General features: G+C 33.6%; 2 long non-coding RNA genes across 2 annotated transcripts; one reads left to right on the top strand and one right to left on the bottom strand.

Annotated features, from left to right (window-relative positions):
- Positions 1 to 5,061: 5,061 nt before the first annotated feature.
- On the bottom strand, positions 5,062 to 20,149 carry LOC114749326 (uncharacterized). Its single transcript, XR_003740549.1, has 3 exons — positions 20,138 to 20,149; positions 9,534 to 9,536; positions 5,062 to 5,139 (listed from the first exon to the last, which is right to left on the bottom strand). It is a non-coding gene; the product is annotated as an uncharacterized LOC114749326 (long non-coding RNA).
- LOC114749262 (uncharacterized) lies at positions 6,324 to 6,904 on the top strand. Its single transcript, XR_003740538.1, has 2 exons — positions 6,324 to 6,375; positions 6,640 to 6,904. It is a non-coding gene; the product is annotated as an uncharacterized LOC114749262 (long non-coding RNA).
- Positions 20,150 to 21,599: the final 1,450 nt, after the last annotated feature.

Genomic DNA, 21,599 nt, shown 5'->3' with positions numbered 1-21,599 from the left:
AAAAAATCCAAATAATCTATATATATTTCATGTGAAATTGGCAATCAAACCTTTGTTAGAATTTAGAAAACACTTGTGTGTAAGAAAAAAAAAATTGTAAATAGAAATTGCAATATAATCAACTAAATTTCAATATGGGTGGGAAAGAAGTTGAATTGAAAAATGATGTACGAGCCCATGGAAATGGAAATGATGGATGGTGTTGGTTTTAGTTCTTGTTTTCGTTTTCTTTTTAAAATTATTAAGGTAGGATTTATTTAGGAGGTTTTGTTAGGGTTAATTTAGTATTTTTAAATTGATATCTTAATATTTGGTCCTTCTAAACAATTATGATTTTTATTATCCTTTTCAATAAATACTATTTTTCTAGATCATTCCCCCTAATTTTCCCATAGATTATTTTTGTTTGAGTAAAATAGTCAGATTTCCCTTGTATCTTACGAAGTACCAAAACAAATGGAACATAAACCTTAAAAAATACATTATAAGAAACAAACTTTTAAGGAAGAACTCGAAAATCATGCCATGATGCCAACGTAGTTTTGAGGTGTCGAAAGAGATTTTTCCAACCCATATGATGCGGACATGTGGTTTCTGATCCATTGCTGAAATCCCATAGTTATATTTCCAAAACAGGAAAGCTCTAAAGCAGTTGAAGAGCAAAGGATACCCGGTTGAGGTGCGTTTTTCCAGATAAATTCCATGACTACAGAACCTTACCAGCAAATGAGAATTTGACAAAAATGAGTGGTTGATTTTTTAAATTATTTTATGGTTGTATTTTTATATTTTTTTTATTCTAAGGGCATTAATTTTTTTGGCAAGAAAACAAAATGATAGTAGTAAAAAAGGTGGAGTTTTACATAATCATCACTTTTTTTTAAAAATAATGTTTTACTTAGTTAAATATCATTGGTTAAAAATTTTAAATTTAAATCGTTGAAACTACAATACATAATATCATTACGGTGGTAAGAATTATGTTAAACGTGATGATCCTTGCAAATAAGTACTGAAAAGTAGGCATTTGGGACATCCAAAACCCAATAACTTAGCTGCCAAATTAGCTTGGTTTTCAGTCTCTTTCATTTCCTTGCCTCCTCCAATTTTTTTTTTTTTTTGAAATTCTAGAAGAGGAAAGTGATAGAATATTAATATTTTATAAAATCAGATAACCAGAGTTCACAGACACAATACTCTTCGTCCAACTGATCAGCACATAAAAAGTCACAGGGGGAACCTGGAATGGTACCTTACCTATCAAACCCCTTCCCTTGAGTTTCAAATATTCCAAATTAAGATTAGTACCGTTAAGAGTATAAATGGCAACTTATACCAGTACATGAGTTGAGTGAGTTTGGTAAGAGTAAATGTTAAGTAACTTACCCGTAAGATTGTTTTGAGATAAATAAAGCCTGGTCAGATTTTGAAGAGTTCCTATTAGTATTGGAATGGTACATATCAATAGATGTATTATATTGTGTGGAGGTAAATACAATAATTTGCAAGCTGATAAGAGTGAAAGTGGAAGGTACATAACTCACCAGTAAGATTGTTATTAGACAAGTCAAGATATATGAGACTACAAAGAGTTTCTATCTGAGTTGGAATAGCACTTATTAAATGCTATTAAATATTAAATATTGTAGGTTGGGAAATGCAGTGAGGTTGAGATCTAGCCAAGGGCGCTTTGGAGTAATCCTTGGTTGATTCATCTCATCAATGCTTCCAAAATTATTGCAATATATCACTTTCCAGTGACAAGGGTTTGAGAAGTTGTGGGCACTATCGCTAAAATTCTACCATTTGGTCTGAAACAGAACTTGTTTCTCCTCTTCTATCATCACAGTGGCGGCAGCACCATTAATGTGGAAGCAAGTTATAGCAAAGCTTAATCAAAATGCCATTCATTGGCTTACAAAAATGATCACAAAATGAATGCAACCATAAAGTCTTCATATATACATATATATAGAGAGAGAGGAATATCAAAATGACAAGAGCTTAACTACCATAGCTCTGCAAGTATTGCTATGCGCTCTTTATTGTTAATTACTCTGGTTATTAAGTGATAGTGCCTTTATCATCATCATCATCGTCGTATTTAAATTATTCATATCATAAGTCTCAGAAATGACTTTTAGATACTACCTTGAGTCTTTTATATAACATTTAGTTAATTAATTTGAGTAGATTAATAAATTACTTTAAAGTATTTACATATATCAATTTTTTCCAAACTAATTTGCCTAACTTATAAATTGATATGTATTCTAATTATATACATAAGTATTTTAGAGAGATAATGTAATGTGTGGTATAACTAAAGTAATTTTTTAAAATTAGTCAATTAAGTCTTATATTAAAGATTGAAGATAATATTATCTATCAGAGTTTTAGTTTGCTCAAAAGGTGATAAATTTTTTATTATAAAAAATATTTCAATCCGTCCATAGATTTGTGTCATTTTTCAAATTTTAATCTATAATTATTTAATTGATTTTCTTAATATTACTATTAAATGGAGAGCACTCTATAGAAATAGTTATAGAAATAGTTATGATTCAAAAATATTATGTTATATATAAAGAATAGGAGCATCAATTTCTTTTGGAGATACACAAATTTGTCCTGAAAGTCTTCACTTAAGAGTTTTGGGTATTCAAAAAAATTTTTGAGAATAAATTTGCCCTGAAAGTTTTAAATCATAGCAATATTGCCCTTTGTTATTAAAAAAATTAGTACTAACCGTTAAAATAGTAATATTGACAGTTAACATTTTTAACAGCAAGAGGCAATACTACTATAATTTTAAATTTTTGGGACAAATTTGCTCCAAATAAAACTTTCGGACGCCCAGCTTCTGAATAAAAACTTCCGTGGCAAATTTGCATTTTAAACCTATATACAAAAGAGAGGATAAAGTATGTACAAGAAAGAAATGGATGGCTTGTAATTTATTTAGGCTTCTTCCAGTAATTTTTAATAATTAATATTTCAAGTTCTGGAATTTGAATTATCAATATAACGTGATATATGGGTTAGTAATTTATTTAGTCGCCAATAATTCATTGAAGTTACTTGCCTCTTGCAATTCAAGTAAAAATTCAAAATTCAAAATTCTGCAACTACCACTAATGCTATTGTGGTCTTGGTCTTACTTAAAGACTCTTGCAAACGTGTTCAGCAAAAATTCAAATACGATTTTGAAAACAAATGTCAAAAGTATTATAATTTACTTTTTTCTTACCTTTTTCCTAATTGGTTTGAAAAATCAAAGGAAGAGGAAAGGATCATTGTTGATGGTGTTCGTCAATATTAAAGTATACATTAATTAATGGTCCTCATCAATGTTAAAAAAAAAAAAACTAACATTAATAATTAAAATAATAATATTGAACGTTAACATTTTTAATGAGAGAGGAACAAAATTGCTATGATCTTATTTTAAACTTCTGGAGTCAATTTATACAAAAAAGCAAAAAGCTTTTAAGTGCCCACCAACTTTATAGGCATTTAATCTGCGTGATATATAAATGAATGTAATAATTATAACAGATAACAGATCTCTTTTCTTTTTTTACATTTTGAAAAATCAAAGAAGAATTAAAAACATCATTGTTAATGGGCTTTGTCAACATTGAAGTCTTGTCAGTAAAAATGGGCATGAAATTGTTAAACGTGAGACGAACATGTTAATGTTTAAATTCCTATTAGGATTTGGACGTCCTGAGGTGAGGTTTGTGTGCAGTGCTCAAGTGCCCCACATCAGTGGGAAAAAAAGAGATAAATCTACTCTAACTCCACTTAACCATCGCACGCAAACCTCACTAAACTCACAGCAGGGGATCTATGTTCCTCTATATATATATATATATATATATATATATATATATATATATATATTGAAGAAAGGAAACTAATGTACCCAAACTAATATATCTCGAAAACTTTTGCTTAAAAAAAAAAGAGAGTCACAAATACAAGAATGTAAGTTGTAAATAAGTACTTATTTAGGTCTCAGGTTATTCTCAGTTATTTACAATTAGAATTAAGATTTTTAGATTTGTAGCCATTTGAATAAATATTAGTAACTCACCATTCAACAAAATTTCTGGGCCCTAGTTACTGAAAAAGATCAATTCGTGTGTTCTTTTTCTTAAAAGAATAAGGATGAAGGATGTGTGTGCGTGTGTGGGGGACTATCAATATCTTCTTGAAGTCGCACATATATAAAGAACTGGAGGGAGTGTGTACCAAGGAAATGGATGATGTGTAATTTATTTAGACTTGTTCCAGTAGGTGTATATTTTAAGTTTTGGAATCTGCATTATGAATAACGTGATGGATGGGGTCATAATTTCTTTGCAAGTCAGGGTCACAGACTAAAATAATTATTTGCCTCTTACAATTTATTCAAGCAAACATTCACAATTCTGCAACGACTACTATTATGGTCTTGTCTTACCTAAAGACATTTCCAATCGAGTTTAGCAAATATTCAAACACGGATTTGAAAACAAGTGCTGCAAGTATAATAATTTACTTTTTTCTTTAATTATTTTGAAAATTCAACGAAGGAGGAAAACATAATTGTTAATGGTCTTCATCAATATTAAAGTGTAAATTAATTAAAGGGCAAACCCAATTTCCAGTCTCCATAGTTTTGGTCAATTTTCGTCAAGATCCCTGAAGTTTGTTTTTTAAGGAATTGGCAACTCAAATTTAGAACTGTTAAACCGTTAGTCTTCTTGTTTATTAATGGTGCTGATGTGCACTAATGGTGTTAACGATGATCATGGGGCATGATTAGGTGGCAAAAAAAAAGAGTTGTTTCTTTTTGGGCTAAATGATTTGGAATCAGACAACTCTCGTTTTCTTTTTTTTTTTTTGGGACCAAAAAAAGAACAACCGCAAGTATGGGCAGACGCGGGCTTGCGAGCAGAGGGAGGGATATCCGTGAAGAAGACGGGCGAGTTCAGAGTTCAGGAAATCGACGGAGGAGAAAGCAGAGATCATCGAAGGAGAGGGTAGAGATCGCGAAGGACTTGGGGTCAACAAAGGAGGCTTGAGATCGCTAAGGGAGTATAGATGTTCGAACGAGAGCAAGGTTTGGCGATGGTAGAGAGATCTGGTAACCTTCGACTTTGAATCATTCAGTTATCTCTCCTTTTCCTGTGATTTTCAATTCTCCCCGTTTCATTGCAAAAATTGAAGGAAATTGAAGGCATTGCCTTTTAATCGCCAAAAAGGCTTTTGGTATTGATTTTGAAACCCTCTCTGTCTTGAACTCTCTCTACGAGCAATTTTGAAACTCTGTACCAAATTAGTGAAGTCTTATGCGATGAGTTTGCCAAGCTTTTTTATACGATGAGTTTGCCAAGCTTTTCTTTCCTTATTTCTAACTCTTTCTCTCTCTTCTCTACCTCTCTTCGTGACTGGTTTGCTTTAAACTGGTCTAGAGATTTAGGATCTATTTTTGCTGGTGCATGGGATCTTATTTTGCGGGTATCGGTCTGGCATTTATGGATATGGAGGAATAATTCTGTTTTCAATTGACATTATCTAAACCATCTAATCCAGCGTTGGTTATTAGACACACATGGAGATCATATGTACGGAGTAATGAAGTGAACTTTGCATGGGTGGATGGATAATTGGTTTTTCGTATATCATTGGTCTCTGTAATGCCTTTGAGGCAGAGGAAATAGCCATCTTGAAAGGGCTAACTTTGGCCTGGGACTTTGGTTTCAAAAAGGTCATTTTCGAATCTGATTGTAACAACCTTGTTGACTTGTTGCAGATCAAAACTCGAACCAATTCTTGCAGCTTGACTTGTCTTAATCCCCAAATAGCCACTTTGCGGGTGATGTGTGGCAAGGATTATATCTTGGATCTAATCCCCAAATTGGCTAGCCTTTTATTTTTGGGGCTTTAGCCCTCTCTTATTACCAAGAAAAGACTTTCTAGTCCCTAATTTGCTGCTTCTTGTTTTGGTTGCCACCATTCAAGATGTATTTTCTTATGCTTCTCATTGCGATTTGATCTGGTGATTTTAGAGGTGCCCATTCTGCATAACTCCAATTTAATCAGTTTGGTGTTTTCGATGTCAACACCATTTAATTATTTTTTCCTGCTAGGTCTATTCTAAAATCATTTACTGATGTTTATATGCTTTGTTTATTTTTTACGCATTTCATGGAGGTCTATAAGTTTTAATGCTTTCTAAATCCTTTCTTTTATATGCTCGGTCATTTTTTTTATTTTGTATTCAAAGGTCGTGGAGAATATTGAGAGGAGATGGAATCGACATGTTGAACGTGCCTGGTTCGAGAAATTACAGCACTGAGCGGGATTTAATGGGACCCTTAAAAAGTACTACCTTCGGTCCTAATTATAAGAACCAGTTAACTAATTTGAGGAGATTAAGAAAGTAAGTTGAGTTAGTTATTTATCTTAAATAGGCGTTGTCTTTCTTAAAATATTCTTACTAATCAAGTATATTGACTAGAACTATTATTGTTAGAAGGGCTACTTTGGAAAAAAATGTATAAATATTAGAGACAAAGTGGATTGGGGTTTTATATTTAAGACTAAAATAAAAGTCAAATAAGGTCTTATATTAAGGACAGGAGGTAGTAATCAACAATTGCAAGACAACTTGAAAATCTTCTTGTGATAACCTTTGAAAGAAGCCCTCTCGTTCTCACCAATTTTCAAAGGAAAGCTGGACGATCATCATTCAGAAAGGGAAAAAAGAAAGGCTCAAGCTCAAATATGTTGTTATTAGCTCAGCAAATTCGGCTTTCTTCAACTCTGTTTCCAAACTCTTGATTTTATCCTTCCTTTGATATTGTATTTTGAACCTTATTATATTATCATTAATATCATTTGGCCTTTACTTAAAAAAAAAATTATGATCCAGGCTGGATAATAGTGGATTGAAAACTAAGTTTGGCCTGACTAACAGCATATCAATGTTGACGTTAATTTAGCACATAATAACATTTTCATTTCCCAATTCTACTATTAAAATAATATCGGTGCATTGCCATATTCAGTACAACAAATTGCATCATCCTCTTGTGATCATTTGTCACATGAAATCTTTGCAGCTACTTCATAACCCAAGTAGTTTAAAAGCAAAGATTGTCCCCCTCCCTCACTAGACGTAACCATTCTTGCTTGTAGTGAACCAACCTTGTCTCCCTACAGTTCTCAATCTATATATCATGATAAATCAAATCTATATATCATAATAAATCAAAATCAATAGCAAGCCGAGCCATTTTCAAATCCTGGATGGCTCTGCTCTATTTTTACTGTTCTATGAACAGTGGCAGCTCGTATGTGGGAAGACTTCAGTTTTAAATTTTGAAATTTCTCTTTCATCATCCCTTCTCCCTTTATCTGCCTTTCTTCTTTTTCAAGTCTGGTTTTTCTTCTCGTATGCTCCTCTCTGCTTCCGAGGCTTTCTTTGTCACTATTCATCTCCCTCTGCCTCATTAGAAAACCTCATCGATCTGACTTAGATGAAGGAAATAGAGTATTCTGATATTCTCTGTATCAGTAGCCAGCTTGAAAATGGGGTGATTGGCATGGCTTATTACTAGAAGGTTTGTATCCGAAAACTCCCTACTTCTGGTTTTTTTTCCTCATTTTTCGCTTTGATTTATTTTTTCCTTTGTTTCTATCACGCTCATCGTGGCCACTTGCTTTGATTTATTGTTCATGGAACTGTACATAGGCATGTGAGATTGAAAAAAATACCAATTATATTTTGAGTCAAGTGTTGTTTCTTAGTTTGTAGTATTAAATAACTATTTTAGTAAAGTTCAAATGGTTAGTTAATTTATCACAACATTATTATTTTTCCATATCATTTTTAATTTATGACAATTAATGATATTAAAGTAAATTCATCCCATGCATCGCACAAGGATAGTCAATGCTAGTTCCTCTAACATCAAAATCCATAACCCAGAAAGTACATTTGTCTCACCCAGTACAAAACACCCTTATAAGATAATATACTTTTACCTTGTAGAACATTATTCCTTTGCTCCCAGATGATATACAATATAATAATAATTCTCTTTCAAGTGTCCACGTGAAACTCATCTTTAACATCTAGGTGAGCGAACCATATTTTAAGCCAACTAACAAGACCCTCCTGTTGTACGCACGATCATAAGCAGAATGCGTAAAACTAGATGGAAAATTCAGAATTCAATTCAAAATGGGGATAAATTATGCACAACCAGAGGCAGAGTTGATTCCAACAACGTCATACTTTATCATGGCCAGAAATTAAACTCAACAATAAAATCATAGTCTATGATGCCCAGCAACCAATTTCAGAACTAGAGAAGTACAAAAACGCAAGACACAATCTGGAAAAACAAATAACGAAAAAAGAAAGACAAGTAAAGAGAAAGAACATAAAAAATGAACGAGGAGGAGATGAAGGTGAAGATTACTGGCTCTCCCTGCCATCGCCAAACCCTCTTCTTCTTCGAAGATCTATACTCTCTTCGTGATCTCAAGCCTCCTTTGTCGATCCCAAGCCTCTCACGATCTCTACACTCTCCTTCGATGATCTCTGCTCTCTCCTCCACCCGTCTCTCTTCTCACTCGCTGAACTCGCCACTCTTCTCCGACGGTCACTCCCTCTCTGCTCGCTTCTCTTTGGTCCATACCCGCGTTTCTTTTTTTTCTTTTCACCTCCACATAGATGGCTGATTTAAAATGCCAAGTCATCTAGCCTAAAAAGGACAACTCATCATTTTTTGCCACCTAATCATACCACTTAATAATCATTAACACCGTTAGTGCACACCAGCACCATTAATAAGCAGAAGGACTAACGGTTTAACAGTTCTAAATTTGACGGACCAATTCCTTAAAAAACAAACTTTAGGGACCTTGACCAAAGTTGACCCAAACTATAGGGACTGGAAACTGGGTTTTCCCTTAATTAAATGAACATAAAATATGTATTAAAATTACATATTTGTATGCTTAAAGTCCTTCATATTTCAGCTACACATAAAGAGAGATTTCTTATCTACCAGTTGTTTGGATTAGTTTTTTTAAAATAATTTTACGGTGTATAAATAATTATGTGAGAAAAATTTTGTATTGTGGCTTGCATGTTGTTGTTGCTGCTTGCACTTTTTTGACATTTTGGATTTCTTGTTGTATGCTCGAAACTGAACGTGTTTTGCAGGAAAAAGATTAAGTGTGTTATAGGTTATAAAAAGTGTTGCAGTAAAAGCTTCATGCAAGGAACCTTCTGCTCCTCATGTACGTCATTGCCATTGTGGTCTTTGGCTTTTGTTCGGGAACCATCTCTCTTTTAGCATTTGCAAACTGAACCAAGCTAAGGGTGAAAAGGGAAAGAAAGAGTCAGAAGGCTCTAGATACCTTGTGACTGGGAGCATTTTGAGAATGAAAAAGCTTATTTCTCATTATTGTACAACAGATATGTATATACAAGAGAGATGCTTAATTTACATAACAGAAATCATGACAAACTATTAACTAATTAACTTAATAACAAAAGTGTTATTTAATCCTTGACATGCCCTTTCTGTGAATCGTGCTGCAAATTCGTTCGCGTTGTACATCCGGTTGCCCAAAAAAATCTCATTTTCATGTGCTACAATGTTAAAGTTTGGTTCATTGGTTTTTGCATGAAATTTTATATTGAATATTTATATTTTTATTTATAAATTATTGAAATTTTTAATATTTTTATCTTTTAATAATTATAATTTTTTTTATCATAATTACAAAGGGTATAGTTTTTATAAATTGATTTTTTATCGGAAAAAAATTCTTACATTTAAAGAAAATCTAATTCTAAAAGAGGGAGAATTAGAGAGAGGGACATGATATGAATGATATTTATTAGCAAGGATTATAAAAATTATAATTGTTTAGAAAGACCAAATACTAAAATATAAATTTAAAAATACTGTTTTGCCTCTAACTAAATTCTCTATATTTTCTCTCACCATAGCCTATAATTATCCTTTTTTAAATGAAATAATATATGATTACTTATTCATATTAATTCAAGGGAGAATCTTAATTAAATCTGATTGAAATATCCAAATTCAAATTAAGGCCTATATTTTGAACAAATTCCTAATCAGGCCAAGAGGCTTTATTAGGAATTTTTGAATGTTATTAAAAGACTAAAATACCCTTTTTATAATTTAAAATAATATTATTTTGTAATTTAGAGAATGAAAATTGTGTATTTTGTTGATATTCTGATTGGGTATATATACAAAATAGAGGAGCCTAGGTATTAATGGCTCATTACTAGGAAATCATATCATATCGTATCCTATATACTAATTTACATATCTTATAATATCTCCTATAATATCTCTACACTCCCCCTCAAGTTGGAGCACAGATGTCAATCATGTCCAACTTGTTACAAAGATATTCAACTCGAACTCCATTAAGAGCTTTGGTGAGGAGATCACCCAATTGATCGCTGGATCTGACATGTCATGTAGAGATGAAGTTTTCCTTGAGCTTGTCTCGGACGAAATGACAGTCAATCTCAATATGTTTCGTTCATTCATGGAAGACCGAATTCGACGCTATGTGTAAGGCTGCTTTATTATCACACCATAGTTTTGCTGGTAATGAGATTTTAAGACCAACTTCTTTTAGTAGCTGGTATATCCAAACTATCTCACATACAGATTGTGCCATGGCTCTGTATTCTGCTTCTGCACTTGATCGTGACACCACATTCTGTTTCTTGCTTTTCCAGGACACCAAATTGCCTCCTACATGGCTTTCGACCCACCATGATCAGCATCACAAAAGCACTCAATGTATGTGTGACCATGATTTTTGTACAATATCCCATGACCGGGGGATCCCTTCAAGTAGTATAACACATTCTCTAAGGCTTCCCACTGTCGGACAGTTGGCGTAACCATAAATTGGCTAAGGACACTCATGGGATAGGTGATATCAGGACGAGTCACTGTAAGGTAATTCAACTTCCCAATTAGTCTTTTATACTTCTTTGGATTTTTAAGCGGCTTGCTCTTAGCAGCCTCATCAGGATTTTCACATGGTATGCTACCATCAGCATCAAGCAGAGGATTATAGACCATAGGGAAGCTGGTCGGAGCAGCCCCTAGTTTCCCAGTTTCTTTCAGCAGATCAAGAACATACTTTGTCTGAGTCAATAAGATGCCTTTCTTGCTCCTCATGACTTCAATTCCCAGAAAGTACTTCAATGAACCCAGATCCTTCATTTGAAAATGTGTGTTAAGGAATGACTTGAGTGATGAGATCCTCGAGGCATTATTTCCTGTAATCACAATGTCATCGACATACACAACCAGTAGCATCATGCTGGCACTTGTTTGCTGATAGAACACAGAATGATCACACTTACTCTAGTGCAGGCCAAAGTTCTTCATGACAGTACTAAATCTATCAAACCATGCCCGGGGACTTTGCTTTAAGCCATAGAGGGATTTCTTAAGGCGATACACCTTCCCATACTCCCCCTGAGCAACAAAACCCGGTGGTTGCTCCATGTACACTTCTTCAAGGAGATCACCATTTAAGAAGGCATTTTTGATATCTAATTGATGGAGATCCCAACTATAGATAGCGGCCATGGAGATGAACAGACGAACAGAGGAGAGCTTGGCCACGGGGGAGAAAGTCTCAGAGTAGTCAGTACCATACTTTTGAGCATAGCCTTTTGCGACAAGGCGAGCCTTGAGGCGTTCAAGTGTACCATCCGCCTTAACCTTAGGTGTCAACACCCATTTACACCCAATAGCTTTCTTTCCTGCTGGTAAATCCACTAAGGTCCACGTGCCAGCACAATGAAGTGCTGCCATCTCTTCTTCCATAGCAGTACGCCAACTTGGGTGGGACAAGGCTTCATGAAGGGACTTAGATACTGAAATAGTATCTAAAGAGGCAACAAAGGCACGAGAAACAGAGGGGAGGTGGTTATATGAAACAAAGGAAGAAATAGGATGGGCACAAGTACGTTTACCTTTGCAAAGGGCAATGGGCAAATCAATGGAGGGATCTGGATTTGGAACAGGAGGTGTCTCAGAGTCAAGTGAGGGATTGGCATCTAGACCTGGAACAGGGTCAGGCGCAGGGTGTGGGATGCGTGCTGCAGGATTGGATGACGAAGCAGATAATGGTGGAGCAGAATGTGGCGTAACAGTAGGAGTAGTTTCCTTCAAACGTCTGGTGTAATGAATTGATTAATCTTTACGTGATTTGAAAATCATAAATTTAATATTGATAGATATGGAAGAATTGTATGAATTATTTTAATTCATTATCATGTATTTTTTATCTTGATTTTAATTGTTTTTTATTAAAAAAATTTTAATTAAATCTACTAGAATAATTAAAACAAAAATCAGGCTTACACTTACATTAAATTTTCTTCTTTGATTACAAAGAGGCATTCTAGTCTTTTAGCAAATTTAAAAATCCCTAATTAGGCCTCTTGGCCTAATTAGGAATTTGTTAAAAGTATAAACCTTACTTGAAATTTCATTATTTTAGATGGATTTAATTGGGATTATCCCAAACCTAAATCTAATTTTAATATATTCACAAAACGGTTTTCAAATAAGAAAAGTTAAGTAACAATTATCATCATTTTGGTTGTTTAAGCAGATATTTTTACATTCATTAAGTTCAGTTGTGTATTTTCCGGGTAAAATTTATTGAAAATAAGATCAAGTATCTTCATTTTTTTATTACGAATAACTCTGTTCTTTTTACAGGTTCATAAATAAAATATAGATTTAATGAGAAATCTATAAAACCTATAAACCTTGTAGAGGTTTCATGATTGGTCCATGTGGCAGTGTTATTTGGCAGTTTCTTTTGCATTTCATTGGTTTGTTGGTTGTTGAAGTCAGCATCTTTTTCCTGGTTCTTTGTCCATATCGTTTCAGTCTTGGTGCATATATCTGCATTTGTAATTTTATCTTCATTTATTATCCGTCTTTTTGTTTCCCCATATTTTGGGAGAGTGGGGTCTTTTTTGAGTTGGTCATCCAATAAATATGGAGTTGTTGGGCACTTTTGTGCTGTGGCGCCGTCTTTTTTCCCCGTTTCCTATTTTCTCTTTTGGTTTTAGGTGTATGTTTGTGTGTTCTTTCTTCTTGCCATGTATTGAGAGCAGTACATCAGTGTGCCTTCAAAAAACATTACTGCACCACTGTCATGCTATTCGGGAGAACAAAGCCACTTTCATGACGAAGCTCTCACTTACACATAGCCAACCGAGGCATTTAGTCCGACTCTGGGTGCAAACAATTTTTCGGTGGAAGAAAGGCGAGTGACAGTGCATGAAAGAGAGTATGAACCACTGAAAAAAAAAAAAAATGATGACAGAGGGTGAGGAAAATGATAAGAAGGTACGCGAGGGAAGGAGACGCAAAGAATGATCCTTGGACCAATGGGCCAAACACCCGAGCTTATATATGGAGCATTCTAGAGAACATAATCTGCTTATGTATGTTTCCATTGGATTGATGCTTGAGGCAAATGTTTTTTCTCCATTTTTTTCATTCCATTTTGTGGAGTTTTAATCAAAAAAGGCTGTTCATTCTAGTCTATGAAGTTTTATATAAAAAAGGTCGACGTTCATTCCATTCTATGAAGTTATATATATATATATCTATATATAAGGGGATAACATTTAGTGTTTTGCTTTGTTTTAGCTTTGTTACCGTAAAGATTAAAGTGCATAAATCCATTTAATCTAATTTGGAAGAAAGTCTTACTGTGACAAATCCATCTAAAGTCGAGATTATCAGAAAAGAGGACCAAACTTACATGGATCTCACCAATGTCATTGATTTAGTTATTTAGTTTTTAGCTCAATTAAAAATTACTACAATTCGAAGCGGTTCATTCTTTGATTTCTAGAGCTATTCAAGAATATATTAAATACAAAATGTATTAAATACAATTTGTTTCTTCAAAAAAAATTATTTTGTTGAGAGAGATCATTCTTCAAAATTTCTCTAACCTCCTTATGATTTTCAAAGAAAATCATAACAGAAAGAAATAATCAAGCAAAGAGAAAAATAAATAAATAAAACCATAAAATACTTCTTAACAAACCATCCACAGCAAAAATATATCCGAATAGCTATTTATCAACTCCACATTATCTTTTTTTTTTTTTTTCTTGCAAGGGATTTTACACTATACTAATTTATAACATAATATATTAAATAACATATTCCGGGTAAAATATATTAAAATACTGGATGCGCGTAAAGCCAAAAATCATATAATCAAACATCCACTTCAAACAGTTGGGATTAAATCTAACTAGATTTTTTTATTTTTTGGGTTCGAATAATCTTTTAGTTTAGTCTGCAGATAATATTCTTCCATTGAAATTTTCAAAGTATTCGACTATCATTTTGGGAGATGTGAACGTTAAATGATAAATGATTTTTTGTGAATAAAGTGAAGAGATGGTTGAGATTTACGTAAATATTGTTGAAATGTAAATGTCACAATTTAATGACTATTTTAATTTAAGTATATGTTTTCTTTTACGCATTTTGTTATAACTGAAATTTTTGGTAAACTTTATTAGTCAGAATGTTGTTACTATTTGCTGGCCAAAAAAAGAAAAGAAAAGAAAAGAAATGTTGTTATATTTGCATATTTATTCATAGATTTTCAATATAAAATAAATGCACATAAAAAAAAGGTTGAGATTCTTGAGATTTTTGAGATTATTTACATTGAATTTCCCCTTCATTTAAATTAGAGTAAAGAGATTGCTGGGATTTCGATGTAGAGAGACTTTAAATAGCCTTCTTAATTTGAATTTATAATTTTAAGGCCAAAATACACATAAATGCCCTCAACTTTCAGTGAATTGCATAAAACCCCCTCAACTTCAAAAGTTTAAACCCCACACCCTCAACTTTCATATTGTGACTATAAGTTCCCCACTGTTAAAATGGCCGTTAAATCTAACAGAGTGAATGCCATGTTAGCTTATTAAAAGTTATGTAGCAAATGAGATGTAGTTTTTATTATCTTATTTATTTATTTTAGGTTAGAGCCAACCTTTGTAGTAAAGGATATTTTTGCCATTCAACATGATATTAATCCCTAGCACAACTCTTCCAAATTTAGTAGTCATCCTGCTCTAACAGCCTCCCGCTACTTGCCAGTCTTCTATACCATTTCTACTCTATCAATGATGCTTACTTCATCTTCTAACCATGATCTTCATGTAACCAAATCAACACACACACACACACACACACATATTATTTAAACAATCTAGATTATATACATGTGTATGATACTCAAACGAGTTTCAGCGAAAGACTTATAAATAGCTTTCGCCATGGCTCAGTTGATTTGTTGTAGAACTTGATCTGAATGATAAGAAGCTGTGAATCCAAGAACACTATTAGAGAAACAATACAGGGAATCTTCCAGCTGGTGATTAGGCACAGTGATGGTGATTGGAATGTAGCCATCACCAATGGGGAACCCTCAGAGAGTGAGCAGAGAAAAGATTAGGGTTTAGCTCTAAACTCAGTATGCCGTATGTTATTTTTCACCATCAAAAAATTAACTTTAATTAACCGAGTCAATTACCTACCTTGGACTGGGTCCAAAATGACTACGGGCCACACTCAAGATATTTATTAATTATCCAAATAATATCTAAATAGTTATAATAATAATAATAATAATAATAATAATAATAATAATAATAATAATAATAATAAATATCTCACATTCTCCCACTTAGCTTGTATACTCAATGTCATTACCTTGTCAAGGTTAACTAAGTTCATACTACAAGAATCATGGCGATAAGTCCTCTTTTATTGAGTATTACCTTCCATGTATTACAGGTACCATCCTTACTTAATGGGTATCACTTTATAAATAAACTCAATGTTTATTCGGTTCCTGACTTAATGTTTATCAATTTCAATATCACAAATGTATACAATCATAAACTAGAAATGATAAACCATAAATTTGATTTCATTGCTCATACCTCAACTAGTCAAATGAAGGATGAAGTCCCATGTGAGGTATATGTGAAATGAAAATGTTTGGTTTCAACCCTTTTGTCAAAGGATAAGCTAGTATATCATTTGTACTGATGTGTTCAACAGAAACTTAGCCTTCCTGAACTCTTTCTCTCAGGCATAGGAATTTAAGTTCGACAAATTTGCTTCAACTTTTATTCCTTTTGTTATTTGCTATGGCCACCACAGCTGTGTTATCACGATACATTCTGATTGGCCTAGAGATTGAATCCACAATCTTGAGCCCAACAATGAAATTCTTTATCTAGATTGCTTGTGAACTTGCCTCAAAACATGCAATATACTCAACATCATCGGTAGAAGGAGCTGTTAGTGTTTGCTTTACACTTTTCTGTGATATAGCTCCTTCTGCTAATAGGAAGATGTAATCGATTGTAGATTTATTTGTATTTACACATCCTCCAAGATCAGAATCTGAGTACCTAATTACTTCCAAATTGTCTGTTCTTCTATACGTGAGCATGTAGTGTTTAGTACCTTGTAGGTACTTGAACACCTTCTTTGTAGCTGTCAATGTGCTTCCCTAGGATCACTTTGATATCTCCCTAACATACCCATAGCAAAAGCAATGTCAGGTCTTGTGCAAATCTATGCATACATCAAGTTTCCTTACTGCTGAGGCACATGGGACCTTTTCCATCTGTTTCCTTTTAAGCTCGATTTTGGGACACTAATCTGAACTAAATTTATCTCCCTTTTCAATAGGAGCTATGTTAGATGAACAGTTCTTTATTTTGAATCGTTCAAGAATCTTGTCAATGTAAGCTTCTTGAGATAAACCTATAAGATCTTGGGTTCTATCTCTATGGATCTTCATGCCAATGACATAAGATGCCTCACCCATGTCTTTTATGTTAAAACTCTTGAACAGAAACTGTTTCACCTCACACAATAGTCCCAGATCATTTGTAGCAAGCAAAATGTCATCCACCTATAGAATCAAGAATATGATCTTACTGCCACTAGCCTTGTGGTATATATAGTCATCCATGATGTTCTCAACAAAACCAAATGATGTGATCACTTCATGAAACTTTAAGTACCACTGTCGTGAAGCCTGTTTTAGACCATATATTGACTTCTTTAGCTTGCATACCAACTGCTCTTTACCTTCTGCAATGAATTCCTCAGGTTGCTTCATATAGACTTCTTCCTCTAGTTCACTATTGAAGAATACAGTCTTCACATCCATTTGGTGCAACTCTAGATCAAATGTGCAACCAATACTGTGATGATGTGAAATGAATCTTTCTTAGATATAGGTGAAAATGTTTCCCTGTAGTCCATTCCTTCTACTTGTGTGAAGCCCTTAGCAACCAACTAGCCTTGTATATATCAATATTGCCTTGTGAGTCTCTTTTGGTTTTATAAACCCATTTACTGCCAATAGCCTTAGATCCACTGGGCAACTCTATAAGTTCCCAAACATGATGATGCTATGATTGATGATTCATTTCATTAATCAGAGCATCATGCCACAATTTAGAGTTCACACTCTTTATGGCCCGAGTAAACATCAATGGATCATTTTCAACAATTACATCACAGTCAACTTTAGCAGAGTACATTATGTAGTCACTAGGTAATATTGGTCTTCTTTCTCTAATTGACCTCCTTAATTCAACCTCTTGGGTTGATTCAGGCTGCTGACTAGGAACATCCTCTATCGCATTTTGTGGGGGTTCCACTTATGTGACAGTTTGATCAGCTTGTATGTGTTCCTCTTGTCTAGCATTGTCAACTTGAGCTCCAAGATTCACATCATGTTCAATATCAACTCCAACAGTAGGAGAATCATTAACTATTGATGTTCCCTTATAATTGATGTTAGTGGTTTGCTCTATGTGATTATCTTACGAACAATCACTCCTACTAATCACATTATTCTTAAGAAATTTGGCATTCCCAGATTCTACAAATCTTTTAGAAGGTGGAGGACAATAAAACTTATGACCCTTTGACCTTTCCACACAGCCTACAAAGTAAGCTCTAATGGTCTTAGGGTCTAGTTTCTTTTCTTGTGGATTGTACACTCTTACTTCAGCAGGATAAACCCATACCTTGAAATGATTTAAAATGGGTTTCCAACCTTTTCAGATTTCAAAGGGTGTTTTAGACATTACCTTTGTTGGAACCCTGTTTAATGTATGTGGCTGTCTTGAGCACTTCCTCCCATATGGAAGTTGGAAGTTTAGAGCTACTCAATATGCTCTTAAACATATCCAACAAGGTCTTATCTCTTCTTTCAGCTACACTATTCATATTAGGTGAGCCAGGCATGGTATATTAAGCTATTATACCTTGCTCTCGAAGAATATCAGCAAATGGACCAGGTGCTTGTCCTTCAATAGTGTACTTGCCATGCTACTCACCACCTCGATCTGATCTCACAATCTTGATTGGTTTCCCAATTTGTTTTTCTACTTCTGCTTTATATTCCTTAAAGGCATCTAGTGCCTCACTTTTATTATAAAGCATATAGACATACATGTATTGTGAGTAATCATCAATAAAGGTGATAAAGTATTTTTGACCATATGCAGTCAAATCAGGGCAACAAATATCCGTGTGTATAATTTCTAGCAATTTAGAACTTCTCTTAGCCCCTTTATGTGACTTGTTGGTCTACTTTCCTCTTATGCAGTCCACACAAGAATCAAATTCTGAATGGTCTAAAGATGAAAGAATTCAATCTTTACTTAACCTTTTAATTCTTTCATCGGAGATATGTTCCAATCTTCTATGCTACAGGCTAATAGAATTCTCATCAATGACACTTCTTTTAATACGATGCGTAATAGAAAAAGATTGCAGTGAATCAGAAACAATTTTAAATAAACCATTAATCATAACCAAGTTTGCAATCAAAACAGAGTCTTTTGACAAAGTCATAAATTTCTTAAAAAGAATTAAATGTTAATAAAACGGAATCAGTTTTGACATGGAAATCAAATTCCTCTGGTAAGAGGGAACATAAAAAACTTCATAAAGGTCCAAAACATGATTATTTGAAAAAATTATGCAAAAAGTCTCAACAGTTTTTACAGACTCTCCTTTCCCACTACCTGAAAGGACCGTTTCCTAATTGAGATGTGGAGGCTTGCTTGTTAGAAAGCCCTACATGGTTGTTGAGATGTGGATCATTGAACCAGTGTCAATCCACCAAGTGTCATTATTAAAGCTAGAAAAATTAGATTCCAAAGCAACACATGATGTAACCATACCTCTTTTTTCCTGCCATGCCTTTCTTTTAAGGCATTCCCTCTTCATGTGCCCCGTTTTCTTACAAAAGAAGCACTTTGAGTCCTTCTTTCTAATAGCTAAAGCAACAGGGATTTGATCATTTTCCTTTTCTTTCCTTTTGTTGCCAGCCTTAGAACTATTAGCCATATATTTTTATTTGGTTGTATTGGAAACTTTCCCTTCGTCAGCAATCTAGTCTCCTCTTGAACACACTTAGCTACAAGTTCATCTATTGTCCATTTATCTTTTTGTGTGTTAAAGGAGATTTTGAGAGCTTCATACTAATGGGGAAGCGAATTCAGAATCAATCATACCAAGAATGGCTCAGTGAAGGACTCAAACTGGGAGGCAAGGTTTTTCATATTCAGAATGTGTTCCTTGATTCCACCAATACCTGCAAGTTTCATGGTGCACAATTTAGACATGAATGTTTATCCATCCTGCTCATTTGAAGGATTGAATCATCTATCCAATTCCTGCATATATTCATTAGTAATGTGACATTCAGGAATGGCTCCCTAAATGCTTTTGTAGATCCTTGTCTTAATCAGTAAGAGGGCTAAGCTGTTAGATTTATGCCGGTGATCATAGATGTCTCTAGCTTCTCGATTATTTGGATCATCTTTAGGTTTTGGGGGTTCGTCAACCCTCAAAGCATAATCATGATCCATGCTTATAAGCTGTAAAAAGACATTTTTCTTCCAACTTAGATAGTTAGAACCATCCAAGAGTCCTATGTTACCTATATCAGGAACAAATTCAAAGGTAGCAATTAGAACTACAAATCAAAACAAACAAGCTCACAAGTTAGAATTTGAGACAATCATAATTCACTGTGCCATGTATGCATGCCTAAATGAATAAAGCATATAAGTAATAAATACGTATAACCAATGTCTACCTATGGGCAAAGACATTAGCATAGCATGTATTTATCTCAAATTGATAAAACTAGAATGCATTTATATTTCCTAATACCTATAGGCTACTTAGAAAATAACAAAGCCATTTTATCCCAACCTAATTAAATATGCAATTATGAGATATCTACCTGTGGGCAAAGATATATCATAATTACACATTTAATTACAATTGATATTTCAAATCCATATGTGATTAATTAGTACATGAAACACAATTAAGGTTGTTGTGGCTACTCCTTAGAAAATGCATGCTAATCACAAATATCACAAATGTGTATTTAAATTTCAAATATGCATAACTCAATGGAGAATTTAACAAATTAATTTAATCAACAAAAGTGACTAAATAATTTAATTTAAATTCTCCCACTATTTCATGCATATAAAAAAATGTTTAATAAATTAATTTCAATACATTTCAACTGAAAAGAGTTTTACAAAATTCAAATAGTTAATTTAATTGCCCAAAAACATTATCCTAAATAGGTAATTAAATAACAAAACAAATTAATTTTTGTAAACATTTTCCAAATGTCAAAATGTTGAAGAAATTATAGTGCATAAAATAACATTCAAAGACACATATTACAAAACAAAATTAATTTATTTTGTGTAAACATATTCTGAAAAATCAAATTAAATGGCTAAAAATAATTTTATGGAAATAAAACCAAATAGCCCATACTTAAAAGTCCAAACAGAGCCCAAAATAAGCAATCTAGAAGCAAAACAAAGGTGTTCAGGCCCAAAACGAAAGTCCAAAAGATAAACAAAGATAAAAACTTAATTTTCTGTACAAAAAGCCCAATACGAGGCCCAAAAGAGTTACTATTATGACACTGTGCAAAACAATTGTTTTTTTTATTTCAGCAAATGTGGCCCAAAAGAAAAACCTAGACTGTAAAAAAATAATTTTTTGTGTGTGCAGAAGCCCAAAACTTTTGGTCTTGTCCAAAACTAAATAAAACAAATTAAAAAAACAAAGAAGCCCAATGGATTATTGCCCAAAGCGTGCCTGGCTCAAACTCTAAATAGGTGAAACGGTGCTTTTCACTATAGGCTGAAATTAGGGGTGTTCAATTTGTCCCGTCCCGGTCCCGGTGAGTTCGGGACGGGACGGGATGCGGGACGGGGTTGTCCCGTCCCGTCTCGTCCCGGAATTTTTTTTTTCTTTTAAAAATTATTATTAGATTATTCAATTTACTTATTAATAATAACTCTTATTTTTATGGTGATTTGTAGCTCTTAAGTTGTAGTATTATCTCAACAAAATCTCCTTCCTCAATAAAATAAT

This window comes from Neltuma alba, unplaced genomic scaffold (assembly GCF_004799145.2).
Source record: "Neltuma alba isolate B1F8T4 unplaced genomic scaffold, ASM479914v2 tig00000131_pilon, whole genome shotgun sequence".
Taxonomy (NCBI): Eukaryota; Viridiplantae; Streptophyta; class Magnoliopsida; order Fabales; family Fabaceae; genus Neltuma; species Neltuma alba.
The sequence above is the reverse complement of the archived record's forward strand: the minus strand, read 5'-3'. Positions and strand labels throughout refer to the sequence as shown.